This window comes from Pinus tabuliformis, chromosome 7, assembly GCF_031772625.1.
Source record: "Pinus tabuliformis cultivar Carrire ecotype Pingquan chromosome 7, CPIR1, whole genome shotgun sequence".
NCBI classification, from domain to species: domain Eukaryota; kingdom Viridiplantae; phylum Streptophyta; class Pinopsida; order Pinales; family Pinaceae; genus Pinus; species Pinus tabuliformis.
Window position 1 is genome coordinate 889,055,930 of NC_142293.1, and position 14,686 is coordinate 889,070,615.

Sequence of the window (14,686 nt, forward strand, 5' to 3'; positions counted from 1 at the left end):
AGCTAAGAGGGAGTGTTGAAAATTGGGGCAGCTATGGGACAAATTTCCCCATAGAATCCACCTTTCCCCAAAGAAGAAGTTAAATTAAATAAAAGAAATATTACTAATGGGATTGGCAGTATGTCATAATTTGATGATGGGAAAGAAATCCTCAAGTTAACCCTTCATGACTCCAAGTCAAATGGTTAAGTGGAAAATAATAATTTGTAAATAATTAACTCAGATTGGCTCCATGAATAGAAGAACTCACTCGATCATGAGGAAACATATAAATATGTGATTGATCCATCTAAAGTGTGAAATTTCAATTTCTCACATCATCTACCGAAGAACAAAATAAGTGTAAAAGTTTGGATTGGTTTGTTGACATTGTTCTGAAGCTTGCATTATTTATTGTGGCTCGTTATTTCTCTTTTGTGAGTCGTATTCTTCTATGTATCAAAATTATCCTATGGATCTCATCTCTTTATTTATGGCTCACGTTGCACCTTCTTCTATGGTTTGTATTCTATTTTTAGCTCACACTAAGTCTCAATGACTCACCATTTCAGTAGCTTCCATTTCTTATTATTTTTTGGCTCATTATTTTTCTTTATGGCTTGCTCTCTTACCTAAGGCTCGCATATTAATGATAGTTCTTCGCTATATTCTTTGTGATTCATTATAGTGACTTTCTCTATTATTTGTGGTTCATTATAGTGGCTCACTCTCTTCAGTGGTTCACATCATGATTGGTGGCTAGCACTAGTATCTCTACAACTCTCATTTCAATGGCTCATTCTAGCTTCTTTGTGGCACACACCAATCTCTGTGGCTTGTAAGGGTAATATCCTATCTCATCTAATTATGATGTATGTTACGACATACCTATGGTAATATCTTGTATTAGATATTTTCATCCTTTAATATGATGAGGGATATTCCAATGATAATACTTTGGAGCAGTAGTATATGCAATAGGTCTAAACATTGCAACCTAATGTATCTACGACAATGAAGTATGGATAATGGCAGTGATGACTTCATAGTATGAAAAATCTATATATGGAAGTGTATTTGTGACAAGACTGTGATCCTAGTTCAGTTATGACAATGACCTTTGTGACTATGACATATGTGCCTATGACAGTGGAGATTGATAATATGACGTACAATGACTCTTATGATAGTAAACTATATTACTGATAATTATAATATATCTTGGTGGTGCTTTAGTTTTCAATGGAAATTATGTATGGTCCCATGACAATATGGTTGTGATAGAGATATATGTCAAAGGTACTTATGACCCTTGATCCATATGATAGTGATGAATTTTCACGATCCATGTGATTGTGACTATACAACAGTTGTGACAATGCCTATGATGATGACAATGATGTGAAATATAACCATAACCTTTATGGAAGTGATATGTGACCTTGATCTTCATGATAGTATTTCGCAGTGATCTATATGACAAAGCCTTTGATAAATAACAAAAATATATATGGAAGTGACCATTGGTGTATGACGGTGAAAATCTGATCCATGGTTTCCCTCTATCATGATGATATGAAAGTGATGGAAAATCCTATATGATAGTAACAATGATGTACATTATGCTCTTATGGCAGTGTGATATGAAGGTCTATGCTTGCCTCTATGTAGATGTGATTGATGATGAAAGGATATTGTATCATGATATTTGTACATTATATCTCAGTTGAACATTTGATGAATATATAGTAGAAGAAGACTATGGTTGTGTTTCCCCCCCTGTGGGGTTTTTCCCTAGTCTCTGACATAAATCCCAGTGTCTTTATTGCACATGTTTTTCTTCTAATATTCCTTATTGTTTCACTTCTTTATTGATGTTATGGTTCTCTCTATATAATTGCTAATGATGAAATGATGTTATGGGGTGAATGTAATGTGAAATGTTGAAAAAGTTTAAATTGCAATTACCTATAACAAAGAACAATCGAGCCCTAAAAAATAACAAGTGCTACCTAGGAGGATCACATCTAACATTTGATGCAGGTGCTGGAAACATTAAAGAAGCACCAATTGCTAACAAAACTCAAGAAGTGTGAATTTTCACAAATGTCTTTGGTGTATTTGGGGTATGTGATAGGTGGAGGAGAGATGAAGATAGAGATTTCCAATATGGATTCCATCATGAAATGGCCAATTCCTACTATTGTTTCTGAGGTTGGGTGTTTAAATGGGGAAACACGCTACTTGAGGAAATTCATAGGCTAATTTTTAGTGGTATCAACACCACTCCACGCCATAAGATCAAGTGGCAAGAGTTTCCAGTGGGGAAAGGTTTTGCATAGGGATTTCAAGGAGCTAAATAAGAAGATTGGTCAAGCACCAATTCTAACATTACCAAACTTGGAGCAACCCCTTGAAGTGGAGACAAATGCGAGTGGGTATGTTATGGGAGTGGTCTTGATGTAGGGAATAATGCATCTATGCTACCATTTTGAAGTATTTCATGAAAAAATTCTTAACTATCCTACCTATGACAAGGAGCTCTATGCCCTGGTGCAAGTTGTGAAGAAATGTAAGAACTATCTTATGAGAAAAGAGACAATAATAGACACAAATCATTAGTCAATACAATACCTGTGGGCTTAAAGTAATCTAAAATAGAACAAGCATTACAAATGGATGGGGTTTCTATAATAATTTCAATTGGTGATCAAGTACAAGAAGGGAAACACAAACAAGTTGACCAACATGCTTTCAAGGCCACCCACATAAAATATCACAACTTTGGGGACTCTTACACACATGGAGCCATTCACCCATGATGCATATACAAAGTTATATTCATAGGATGAGCATTTTAGGGAGGTGTTTCAGCAATTGTAGAGTCAGAGTCATCTACACAATGGTGACAAGGTGAGCAATTGTAACTAATTAGATAGGCTCACACATCTAAGGTTGTGGGGAACTTTACCGTTGGGAAGACAATGTTCAACTTACAAGCGCATGTGTATTAGCCCAAGATTCAAGAGAAGTTTGTTAGGTTGATAAGAGGATGCATGTTTTGCTGTACCAACAAGCCTAGGAACAGGAAACAAGGTCTATATCATCCCTTACCTGTACCCACTCACCCTTGGGAAAGCATTTCCATGGACTTTTTGGGAGGCTTACCAACAACCAGGAAGGGACCAGACTACCTGTTCATGGTAGTTGATAGGTTCAACAAGATTTGTGTTTTAATGCCCTATAAGAAGACCATCAGTGGACACGAAGCAGCAAACTTTTCTTTGGATCGGTTTGGGTGCAATTTTGGATACCAAAGAGCATCATTTCAAAATGGGACACAAGTTTTCTCAGTGCATTGTAGACTACATTGTGGGAGAATATGGACACAAAGTTGAAGATATCTACAACATTCCATCCATAGACATATGGGTAAATAGAAGTGTTGAGAAACCTATAGGGCTATAGTTAGGATGATTTCTCCTAAACTTGATAATTTCTTGTGATGTATTTTTACTTTTTATTACTTATTAGCTTCCTCTCTTATTATGATATTATTCTTATCATCAAACAACTACCAAAACAAGAAAATAAAAAGTACACAGGAACATAGGATATATGATGCAAGCCAAGGCCAAAACCTCTCCACTTGAGAGGAAAATCCACAAATATATTATTTTCTTATAGATTATTCAAATGACAAATTCCAGTACATATAGACCAAGACCAAGACCAAGTCCAACCTTCTTGATGGTGTGCTTCCTTTTTCCAAGCCAAACCTAGTCAAATATATTCCATTTGCACAACTTCAAACCCCAATTATAGAATTTCGGCCTCTACTGTAGTATGAAATTTTCAGCCTCTGCAATAGCTGTTGCCTCCACATGTATTAGCAAATCTAGGGCTTCCAAGGATTCCTTTGACCTTCGCTTGAGTTTCTCTTTATTACGGGGCTTGAGGATGACCTAATAGACCTTCCTTCAACCTTCTTTCTGCAATTTCTCCAAGTTCAATCTTGCAATAGAAAAACCCTAGCCTCCTTCCTTTACACGTGTGAAAAGAGAGAGAGAGAGAGAGAGAGAAAATAACCCAAACACTTGTCCTTCATCATTCTTCCTTATTTTATAGCCTTCTTCTTCTCCTTCGCTTGAATGACGAGAGAATGAATGATGTCCATAGGAGGTCAAGTTCCCTCCTATATATAGGCTTCCAAGGTGGATGAAATTCCCTAATTGAGGCCGACTTCTTAGCTTCCAAGTCGACTTGGTCTTGGAGGGTATTTTGACACTTTTAAATACAAAAATAAATATTTTTACAAGATACAATGTTTCGGATGGGGTCTTCTTCATATGATAATGACTCTTTGACTTCTTTACCTATTGTAGTGGCTACAACCACCCTCAAAAAAATTTCCTTAGCTTCATTTTGGAGCCTCCCCACCAACTTTTCGTAGCAGCTTGTCTTGTTTCGTCAAGTTTAGAAGCTTCAGTGTGTTGCTTGCACAAAGGCAGCCTGTCGATCACTGCTCGATGCATTCCCCTCACAGGCTATTCGCCCGGACTTTGTCCAACTGTAGGCTGAGCAAATCCCCCAAGAAATTGCGCAATTCTAGAGGGAAACCAGCCTACCCTCCAAAAATTGCGCAATCCTATCTAGTAGCCTGTTGGGCTCCAGATTGCACAAGTCTGCCAGTTAGCACTCCCAGTGAAAATTGCAAACTTTTCCTCAGCAGGGCTGTTCAGCCCAAAATTTGCGCAAATCTGGGCAGCAATCAGCTGCTCTGCCCAGAAATTACGCAAATCTCTTGGGCAGCCAGCCCAACTTCCATACAGAAATTTGCATTTCCTTCTAGGGGTCGAGCAGTCTCTTGCATGTGCAGCTGAGTTGACCGGTTCCCTCCGAGACAGAGCAAAACTGACTTGCATGCATGGGATGCTTCTCAAGGCAGCATGCAAAGGAATCCCTTGTTTCAGGGATCTATGTTTAACAGTTGGAGGTTACATGCAAGGATCATTTCAAAAACCTCCCACCAAGTGTTGTTTCCCCTAGATTTGTGGTACGCACGTCACAACCTTGATGTTATCAAAACTCATCAACTGCACACTTCAGAGCTCATTACTCACATCAACCTTGTAGCTCTAACATCCCACATCACATCTAGGAGCAGTCGGCACATTCAACTCAGCTATTTTTGGGTAAGCCCGCTTTCCATGCCTTATGTTGCATTTATGTCGCTTTTTTTGTTTTCGCTTATGTGAATATTGTTTGCTTGATTTCTTTGAACACTTGTTGTCATTTACATGTATACTAGCTTGTCCCAGCACTGTTTTAGTTTTCGTTGCTATCTCACTACTGTCATATGCATGAAACTGTTTTTCACGAAGGGTCGTCGATTCGGTGACTCGCCTCACCCACATCCATGTTGTTCCATTTTCTGAATTAGTCATTCGTCATTTTCATGCATGATCATTCACTTATGCTTGCACTCAGTATCACCATGCATTCGCACTCACATTCACTTTCAGTTGCCCGTCGGCGAGTCTGGGCAGCCTTGGCCCAGACTCTGACTCACCAAGAGCCTCACCAAGATAGCATTATGCAATCGTGAGAGGGAAGGATCTGTATTCCTCTCCATAAATGTGCATTTCCTCCCAACAGTTGTTCCCCAAGCCTGCTTTCCACAATCCGGAGGGACTATGACTGCTAGCCGAGAAAATTACACAATGTAGTCATTGATCCTGCAACCATTTCTAGCTAAGACTGCGCATTGCGCAATTCCAACAGTCAGCAGCCAAACTGGACTATGCATTGCACAGTTCCAGTAGTCAGTCAATCTCCAAGAAACCCAGACTATGCCTTGTGCAGTCTTGGTAGTCAGTCTCCCAAACTCTTGGCCGAAATTGTGCAGTCTTCATGATCAGTCACACAGGTATGATGCAAGTCAGTTCTCATGTTCATTTTGGTTTTCGATTGACAAATTGCTTGCCATGAGTGTTGCCATGTCTCCAAGTTTTGCAGATGTTCATCTGCCTCTCAGTAGTGTAGGTACGATGGTTTCCAAGAGGGCAAAGTCGAAGACACCGTTCAGAGCACAGCTAGAGATGTAGTCGATCAAATGTCTATGAGTTTTCCTACTCACGAAGACTTCAAGTTATTCGTAGACAAGGACATCAAGATATGACAGCGAGTAGCATCATGAATAATAGTTGAAGGCAGCATACCAAATGCAGCGAACACAATGAATGTAGTGAACACAACGAATGCAATGAATGTAATGAATGCAAGTGAAAGGTTGTTGAACACAGAGTGGCAGAACAATGTTACAAGATCAAGCAGATCCAATGATAATGAAAGAAACTTTGGAGACTCAGGCTATGAGGTGACGGCACGACATGAATATCATGCGAAGATAGAGAATGGAACAAAGTAGGAGTTGCATGTGCTAAAGAAACAACTCAAGGAAGAACATGAAGTTTCACAGACAGACGAAAGAGTTTCAGTAGGAACAGGAACAACAGTGGGCGCAACATGCACTCATGGATGAAACTACGCCCGTACAAGTTAAAGATCCATCCCAGCAGCTGGCACGAAGCATACATGGTGAGTAGTGTTGTTGATTGCATGCAAGGAATTTAGCAGCATGCATATCATTGTGCACACACATGCAATCCAACCCATTCAGCACACTCACCAAGGCGAAGACAAGAAGCAAGTCCAACTAGATCTAAACATGTACTTCGGCAAGTTGATGCACATGACCACCAACACACACTTGAAGATCAGCACAGACATTATGCATCAGTGTGTTCCGGTTCAGCCGCACCCAAGAAGACCATGTGCATGTTAGTAGATGAGTTGGATGAAGGAACCAAACCAATGCACCGGATGCAACAGAGGCAAGATTTTGCTTCAACAAGATGTCAACATGGGGTACATGCACACCATCACGGACGACCAAGCTTGGCATCAAATCACCACCTTCACCATCATAAGGATGTCAAAGAGTTGGTCTCATCACAATGGACTGAGTTTCAATGATGTCTTGCATGGCTTTCTCAAGCCATTTTGTCTCACATGAGTACATGTGCATTGTAATGTTGAGTCATGTCAAGTGTAATTCAAGTGTCAATAGTTGGATGTAACAGTCATAGAGTAGGTGAAGAGTCATGAGGGTAGTTGAACTATCACAAAGGGGAATGTCAAGGGTCACCCCACCCTTTGCTATAAATAGTCCCTCATAACTCATTGTATGGGCTTTTGGTCAGCCAAGCTTCTGATAAGACTATCTTGGAGAAAGCTTGGACAGTATTGTAACGCACCTTGGCTTCTCCATTGCACAGAGCTAGTTCATCTATTTGGAGGAGCAGGTGGATGTGGTTGTAACATTCCACTGTTGGGGCTAGCAGGTTTACATGGATGTATTGTATGATTGGGACTTACACTTCTTTATATAATAAGAGTCAGCACATTTTCATGCATATGTTGTTATTGTAGTTGGACTGCTCCAGTTGCTTAGCAATATATGTTGTTTAACTTACATAGTTGTGTATGAACTGCTTCGTATGTGATTATATGAATCTTGTTGCAGATGTACTGTTCATTTAACCATCACTTTGGATTTCTGATTGATCTGCTTTCCAGCTTGTGATGCATCTTCGCTCGTGTGTTCCCTTCTCATCTAAGGACTACTACAGGTTGCCAAGGGGCGCACTCATCTCACCCCCCATGTGTTAGAACCTCTGATTCACCTTCCTTGACTCATTGTAGCAGTCACACCCTTGCTACTGACAGAGTTATCTTACTTGTCTGTGTACGAAATCACAGTCAAGGAATTACTATACAACCCACTGTCGGGACTCCTACGCCAAACGGTCTTAGGTCTAATTGGGACTTCTTACCAGAGAGATCCCCTTACAAGTTGGCGGATCCAACACCATCAACATTTTTGTGTTAGAAGGAGGGCCAGATGACGAGCTGAGTCCTCACATATGTTTTGAATCTCTACACATTTATCATGACTAACTACTGAGTTGCTCTTCCGAAATGTTTATCTTATGGAAACAATTTCATCATCCCAAAAAATCTCTCGGATAACTTGTCTCATAAAAAATTTGATGGTGGAGGCTATGTAGCCTTGGTAAGGCATGTGGTCGGCATTGTAGGCTCATGCAAAAGACATGGATTCTTTGAAGAATACATGAAATGCGTTCTGTTCTTCTACACACTTCGAGGGCACCCAATGCACTGGTGTGCTACGCTGCCTGAAAAATCCATTCATTCTCTTGCTCATCGGTCGCAGAGATAGACCGTGCTTTCAATCACTTCGACCATTAAGAACTCAACAAAGAGATTCTGAAATTATGAAAAGCACCTGATGAATCCGTTGAAAAGTTCCACACACGCTTTTGTAATCTTGCATATCGATTCCCTTAAGATGATTTGATTGGGAATTTCTTGATGGAATATTTGAGTATCTTCTTCACATATCCAAACCCTGCTCAGCACACTTTGGTGATGGACCTGCACAATCACAAGCAGGCACAGGTGTTTTCACAAGTGACTGTTTGCCTTCACCTCATCAAACAACTCCACCACTATGGAGTGATGTGGGAGATCATGTTCACACCTTGTTTGTTTGTTTGTCAGCTTGCTCGTTTGCTTACTTACTTTTCTTTCATTTTTTTTCTGCTCTTGCTTTGCCTTGTTGTTTGTTAGTTCACTTGTTTCGTTTAGTTTGCTCATTTTATTCGTAGGTTAGTTTCACATGAAACCATGTATGACTCTTGAAACGAGCTTGGTGAAGTTCAAGAGGGTTTGTACAACTATCACTACCTGGTTATATGTCATCTTGCCTCTACATGAAGAGCTTGTTACTTTTAGTCCATGATACATTGAAGGAAAATACATACTATTCGCAGTGAACCTTGGTGAAAACACAATGCTTGTGTGCTAGATAATGTCACCTTCTCTAGTCAGATGTTTTTGGGTTAACCCTTGTCAGCTCAGTCCAGTAGAGTAAGGTGAGGGGGAAAACCTTAACAAGCAAGTCAGAGGTATAATAAACTACTTCTCTGCAGGAACAACCTCTTCTACTCTCAATAAGTCGAGATCCCTCTTCTGCCTCTGAAATGAATAAGTGCAATGCACAGTTACGAAAATAAAAAATGAAAAAAGTGAAAAAAAATTGAAAAAAATGAAAAACCAATCATGCGAAAGAAGAGAAAGGCTTCCTGCACAGGGAGGTGATGCAAGTAACTCCGCCGAGGTACTGACTAGGCTTGCTAGCAGCAGAGCCATGCTTGTGTTCCTATGTGACTACATCGGGGTACTATCCAGGCCTATTGGTAGTGGAGCAACACCAGAGATGAAACTAAGACTCCGATGACTATACTGCATGTGCACCAATATACCCTTCAACCCTAATTGAAATATTTATGTTGCCTTAGATTGGAATGTGTGTCAATCGACCAAGGGTTTGGCAGATGCTACATCTCACAATCAAGTTAGTGTGAAACCAAGATGAGCTGAGAACATAACAATAATTTCAGAGGTGTTAGACTTGCTTTTCGCGAATAAGGTCCATTCAAAGAGTTGGAGTTCTACAAGTGTGTCACCAAGTGTTGTAGCAACTACAACCACCCTCCAAAATTTTTCCTTAGCTTCGTTTTGGATCCTCCCTACCAACTTTTCATAGCATCTTGTCTTGCTTCGTCAAATTCACAAGCTTCAGTGTGTTTCTTGCACAAAGGCATCCCATTGATCATAGCTTGATGCATTCCCCTCACAGGTTGTTCACCCGGACTTGGTCCAGCTCAGCACTCCCAGTGAAAATTGAACAATTTTCCCCAGCAGGGCTGCTCAGCCCAAAATTTTCACAAATTTGGTAGCAGTCAACTGCTCTACCCAGAAATTGCACCAATATCCTGGGCAGCCAGCCCAGCTCCGAGCCAGAAATGTGAATTTGTTGAGCAGTCTCTTGCATGTGCAACTGACTTGAACAATTCATCCAGGAATGAGCTAAACTAACTTGCATGCATGGGTTGCTTCTCCCAAGGCAGCATGCAAAGGAATCCCTTGGTTTAGCGATATATGTTTAGCGGTTGGAGGTTACATGCAAGGATCATTTCAGAAACCTCCCATCAAGTGTCGCTTCGCCTAGATTTGTTGTGTTAGCGCTTGAAATTTCACCTCAGGCTGAGAAAGGTAAACCTCAAGGCAACATCAAACCATTTAGCCTCGTAGCTAGCCCTACGGGGCAGGAGAAGGCTCTCTCCGGTCTATCTCAATAAAATCTTCAATAGATGAGATGACCAATAAGGTAACACTGATATTAGGCTAGTAAACTGATCAAAGAGTTTGATTTGGGGGTTTTTGGGTTTTTGGTGGTGTTAGTGCCGGTCTTGAAAGCCCTCCATCAGTGATCAAAGCTCTTTGCATTTTGCATTAGTAGGTGTCTCATCAATGTCAAAGTTTGCATCCCGTTAGGCATGCCATAACCCTGATGGAGGAGCTGGTCTATTTATACCCCTCTTGGCTTTGCTGGATCAGGTCATATCATGTCATTTAGTTTTTCAAGCTTGTCTTGTTTTGTCTTAAGGTCAAAGGTCCTAGGTCTAGGGTTTTGGTCATTTGTCTCAGCAAGGTCATGTCTTTGAAAGTCCTTGAGTGACCAGCAAGCCAGAGGGAGGATGGTAAACATGTTTCTTTGATATTCTCATTATGTACAGTTCATTTTTAAACTTGGATTTAAAAACTCTGTTTTTAAAGCCAAAGTCATGATAAATTTTTGTAAAAAGAATAAATTTCCAAAAAGTCTTCAAAAAGGCAGCAATAACCCTGGTCCCCTTGCCACAGTCCTTCAGATGATCTACCTGCAAAAAGAATCGAGTCAAAGCACTCAAAGAGTCAAATTCAGGATAAAGGAAACCAAAAAATCAGTGTTTTAAAAAGTGTCAAAATAAACTTTATAAAGTGGGTTTATGGATGAAATTTTTTCAAATGAAGTTTATAAAAGGTCATATTCCCTCCTTTCACTCTCATTGTGCATTCTAAAGCTTGCAAGAGAGGTTTTGAGAGAGTGATAGGCAAAAGGAGCAAAATCGCAAGGATTTCGGGTAGCAGAGTGGTGCGCGACCCGTTGAAGGTGGTGCGCGACCTGTTGGGCGGTGCGCGACCCATCCAAAACCTTTCCACAGTGCAAAATTAATACAGGCGTGACCCGTTGGGAGGCCTGCGCGACTCGTTGAGCTGTTTGCCTCCCAACTTCAAACAAATTTCTCCATCTCCCTTCAACTCATCTCAATCGGTCGAGGTAGGCTCTTTATGCATGGTTTTTGAGATTGGTGATGGATACAAGTCTTCATGCTATGATTTTAACCTCAAAAATTGCAAATGAATGGATTTATATGGTTGCAATGTTCATGCCCAAATTGTGTTAGGGTTTATGATGTTTCAAGTTGTTTTTTTCCCTTTGGTTGATTTCCTTTCCCTTTCCTTTTGCCCACACTCATATGTACATTTCCTTTTCCCATGATTATTTTATAAATGACATATAAATCCCCTTCCCATCCCTAAATCACTAAAACTAAAAACCCTACCCTCTCCTAAAGTATCAAAAACAAAACAAAGTGAAACCCTAATTCCCCTCTACCATATGCATATGCAAGATAACAAAAAACTATTGATAAAATGTCAACATGTGTGGTGTATGGTTTCCCTTTTGTTTTTCCCTATTAAACATGTATGCATTATGTTCCCATGATCACTTGTATGCATGTTTTTTCCCATATGTAATACTCTTTGCAAATGATTTCCCTATTCCAAATATGTGTTCCTATATGAATATGATTTGCAAAATTTCCCTTAAAAACTCCCTGTTGTTTTTATATATTCCCATTCCTGGTTTAAAAGTTCCCTCCCCTAACATTTCCCTCATGTTTGGTTCCCCTTGAAATAGCATAGATTTCAGCACCTTTTGCAGGCAGAGACAGCAGTCTAGTTTGTCCACTTTGCTCCAAAACCATGTCAGAAACCGAAACTTATGAGCAAAGTGATGACCATTCATCATCTACAGAGGTTGAGGAACAGAGGAGGCCTCGTAGAGGGGGTAAGGGAGGACATCATAAGCGGGAGGAGCCTACTTCCTTGGCAGAATTACAGGCCTGTCCTTTGGCAGTGAATTGCTTCCAGTACATGTCTTGCTATCAGTTTTGTGAGAGGATCTCTCAGATTCAGCATCATAGAGAGTTGGCCCGCTTGTTTGTCTTACACCTCCATGATGGACATGTCACTCTGGCAGGGGTGAACTTCACATTGACACCTGAGGTGATCTCACAGGCTACAGGGATACCAAATGTGGGTGAGGTGTGGCCTAAGCGCAGATTACTTGATTTTGTTCACTTTGAGCCCTATGTCCGGCCATCATTTGTGAGACTTTTGACGGGTGTTTTTCCATTCAGATTTCTCCGGAGCGAGTATGCTCCCCTCATGAGACTTATTATGCATTACTTTACCTGTGAGGGCAGATTTTCACAGGTGTATTCATATCACATTCGCCTTTTGATGCATTTCACTCGAGTGAGGATGATGAACATCCCGGTCTTCTTGCTTCATAACATTCAGAGGATGGTGCCCATGTTGCAGAGGAAGACTCCGGCCCAGCAGTACAGGAGCCTTTGCCATTATGGTTTGATTCAGCTAGTAGTATTGCATTAGTTGACACAGCAGGGCATCTCATGGGAGGAGTTCATCTCTCGTGAGTTTTTCAGAGTGCCACCTCAGCCACATCAGGAGGTCATTCATGAGGAGGGAGGACCATCTCAGCAGCGTGATGCTCCCGTCACCCGACATGTCAGCTCCACTCCTTTGGTCACCTATCAAAAAGGCCTAAGGGCCTTATTTGCAGCAGCTAGGCGAGTACTATCTCCACAGCAGGTGGAAGGGGTCTCGCCTTCATCTTCAGATCAGTGAGTGTTATCTCCACATCAGGTGGAAGGGGCCTCGCTTTCTTCATCAGCACAGGTACTGCACAGGGGCAAAGAGCCCATGATTCATGAGGATCCGGTGATCGATCTCGAGGCCAGTTCTCCTAGCCAAGAGGCTAAGGAGATCATTCAGCATCTTAGGGCTGAAAATGATGTTTTACAGAGGAGACTTGAGGGTGCCCAATGGACCATCACCTACCTAGAGCAGCGGAACACACAGCTAGAGGAGGAGAAGGCACTTGATGAGCTATGGAGGATTCGTAGCGACCGAGTCTTGAACCGTAGGAGGCCTGGTGATCCATTGCCTGCTGACCGAGAGTCACTGCTCATTCAGGAGAATGCCCACTTGGAGAGGCTGTTGGCTAAGGCCAACCAAGAGAAAAATCTGTTGAGAAACATGAAGAATCACTATTGGGCAAGAATGCATGTTTGCAAAGCCAAAATGAAAATGTTCCAAAGGAGGTTGTCCGAGGCTCTCAGGCGGAAAAAGAAGACCAAACCACTTCGTATATTGGCTGAGGCATCCCTCAAGGATCATGGCACTCACTAGCATCATCTACAGCACAAATCCCAAAAAATTTTGAGAATTTTTGGTAATTTTGGTATTTTTGGGAAATTTACAGGTTTTGGCTTCTCAACGGTCTCACCCCCGGTGAGACCCTTTGTCATCGTAGCTCCGTTTTGCAAAAACTCAGCATTTCTAGATTTTTCATGCAAAGTTACACATGCCTATGGATGGACTTGAGTTTTTATGGAGTTTTGGGCCTCCAAAAGGTCAAAATACAGGCAAAACTTGACTTTCTGCCCCTTTTTTTGAGTTGCAGAAGCAGTCTTGGGAGAATTGACTTTTGACTGGGCCAATGACCTCTAAATCCAAAAATTCTAGTTGGGTTGGAAATTAGACTCGGAGACCTTTCCAACGAGCTATCCTGCACCTCATTCTGACACCGGGAAGGCCTCCAAACAGAGCTCCAAAGTGCGTGATCCGTTGAGGAATTTGTGCCAGATTTGACCAGTTCAGCCCAAAAAACGCAGTTTGGCTCCAGTTTGACTTTTTGAGGTGGATGTTGGTCCTCTTGGATGTAATTGTGACATTTTTTGGATACTTTTACTCTATTTTAACTCTTCTAGAAGTTTCTTGCATGTAAAGGGTAAAAATTGAATGTATGAACTGGTTTCCAAGTTTATAGAGGCAAGTTGTTTTGACTGCCTATTTTGTAGTGCTTAGTTTAGAAGTGGTTCAAACAGCTCCTAGGATAGTGAGCTCGACCCATGGAGGCAGGGAAAGAGGTTAGATCATCTATATTATGTACTTTCTTGCTCATTTTCATGGTTGGACTCTTGAGGGAGAAGCTATCACTGTATTATTTCACTTGTATCTCTGCAATTTTTGGCTAAGGAAGACCAGGGTTTTGCAGTCATCTTTGGGATTCTTGTGGACTCATGTGTTGATGGTGTGTTTCTCCATGTTATTGTAAGCTTTGTTATGTGATTCATTTCCTTTCTATACTGCTGCATATTAAACAAATGAAGTGTTAAAGTAAGAATTCATGCTTGCCATGCTCTGCTTTTAAATTTGTTTAATTTCTATGTTTTCTACTGTCTAAAGAGAATTCAAATTCATTGTTTGCTCTCTTTAGCCTTCTTACCTTTCTTCCTAATCATCCACTTCAGCTAAAGACATCAATATAGGCTCCTGCCTCGCCCCAAAGACCCCCCTGCAG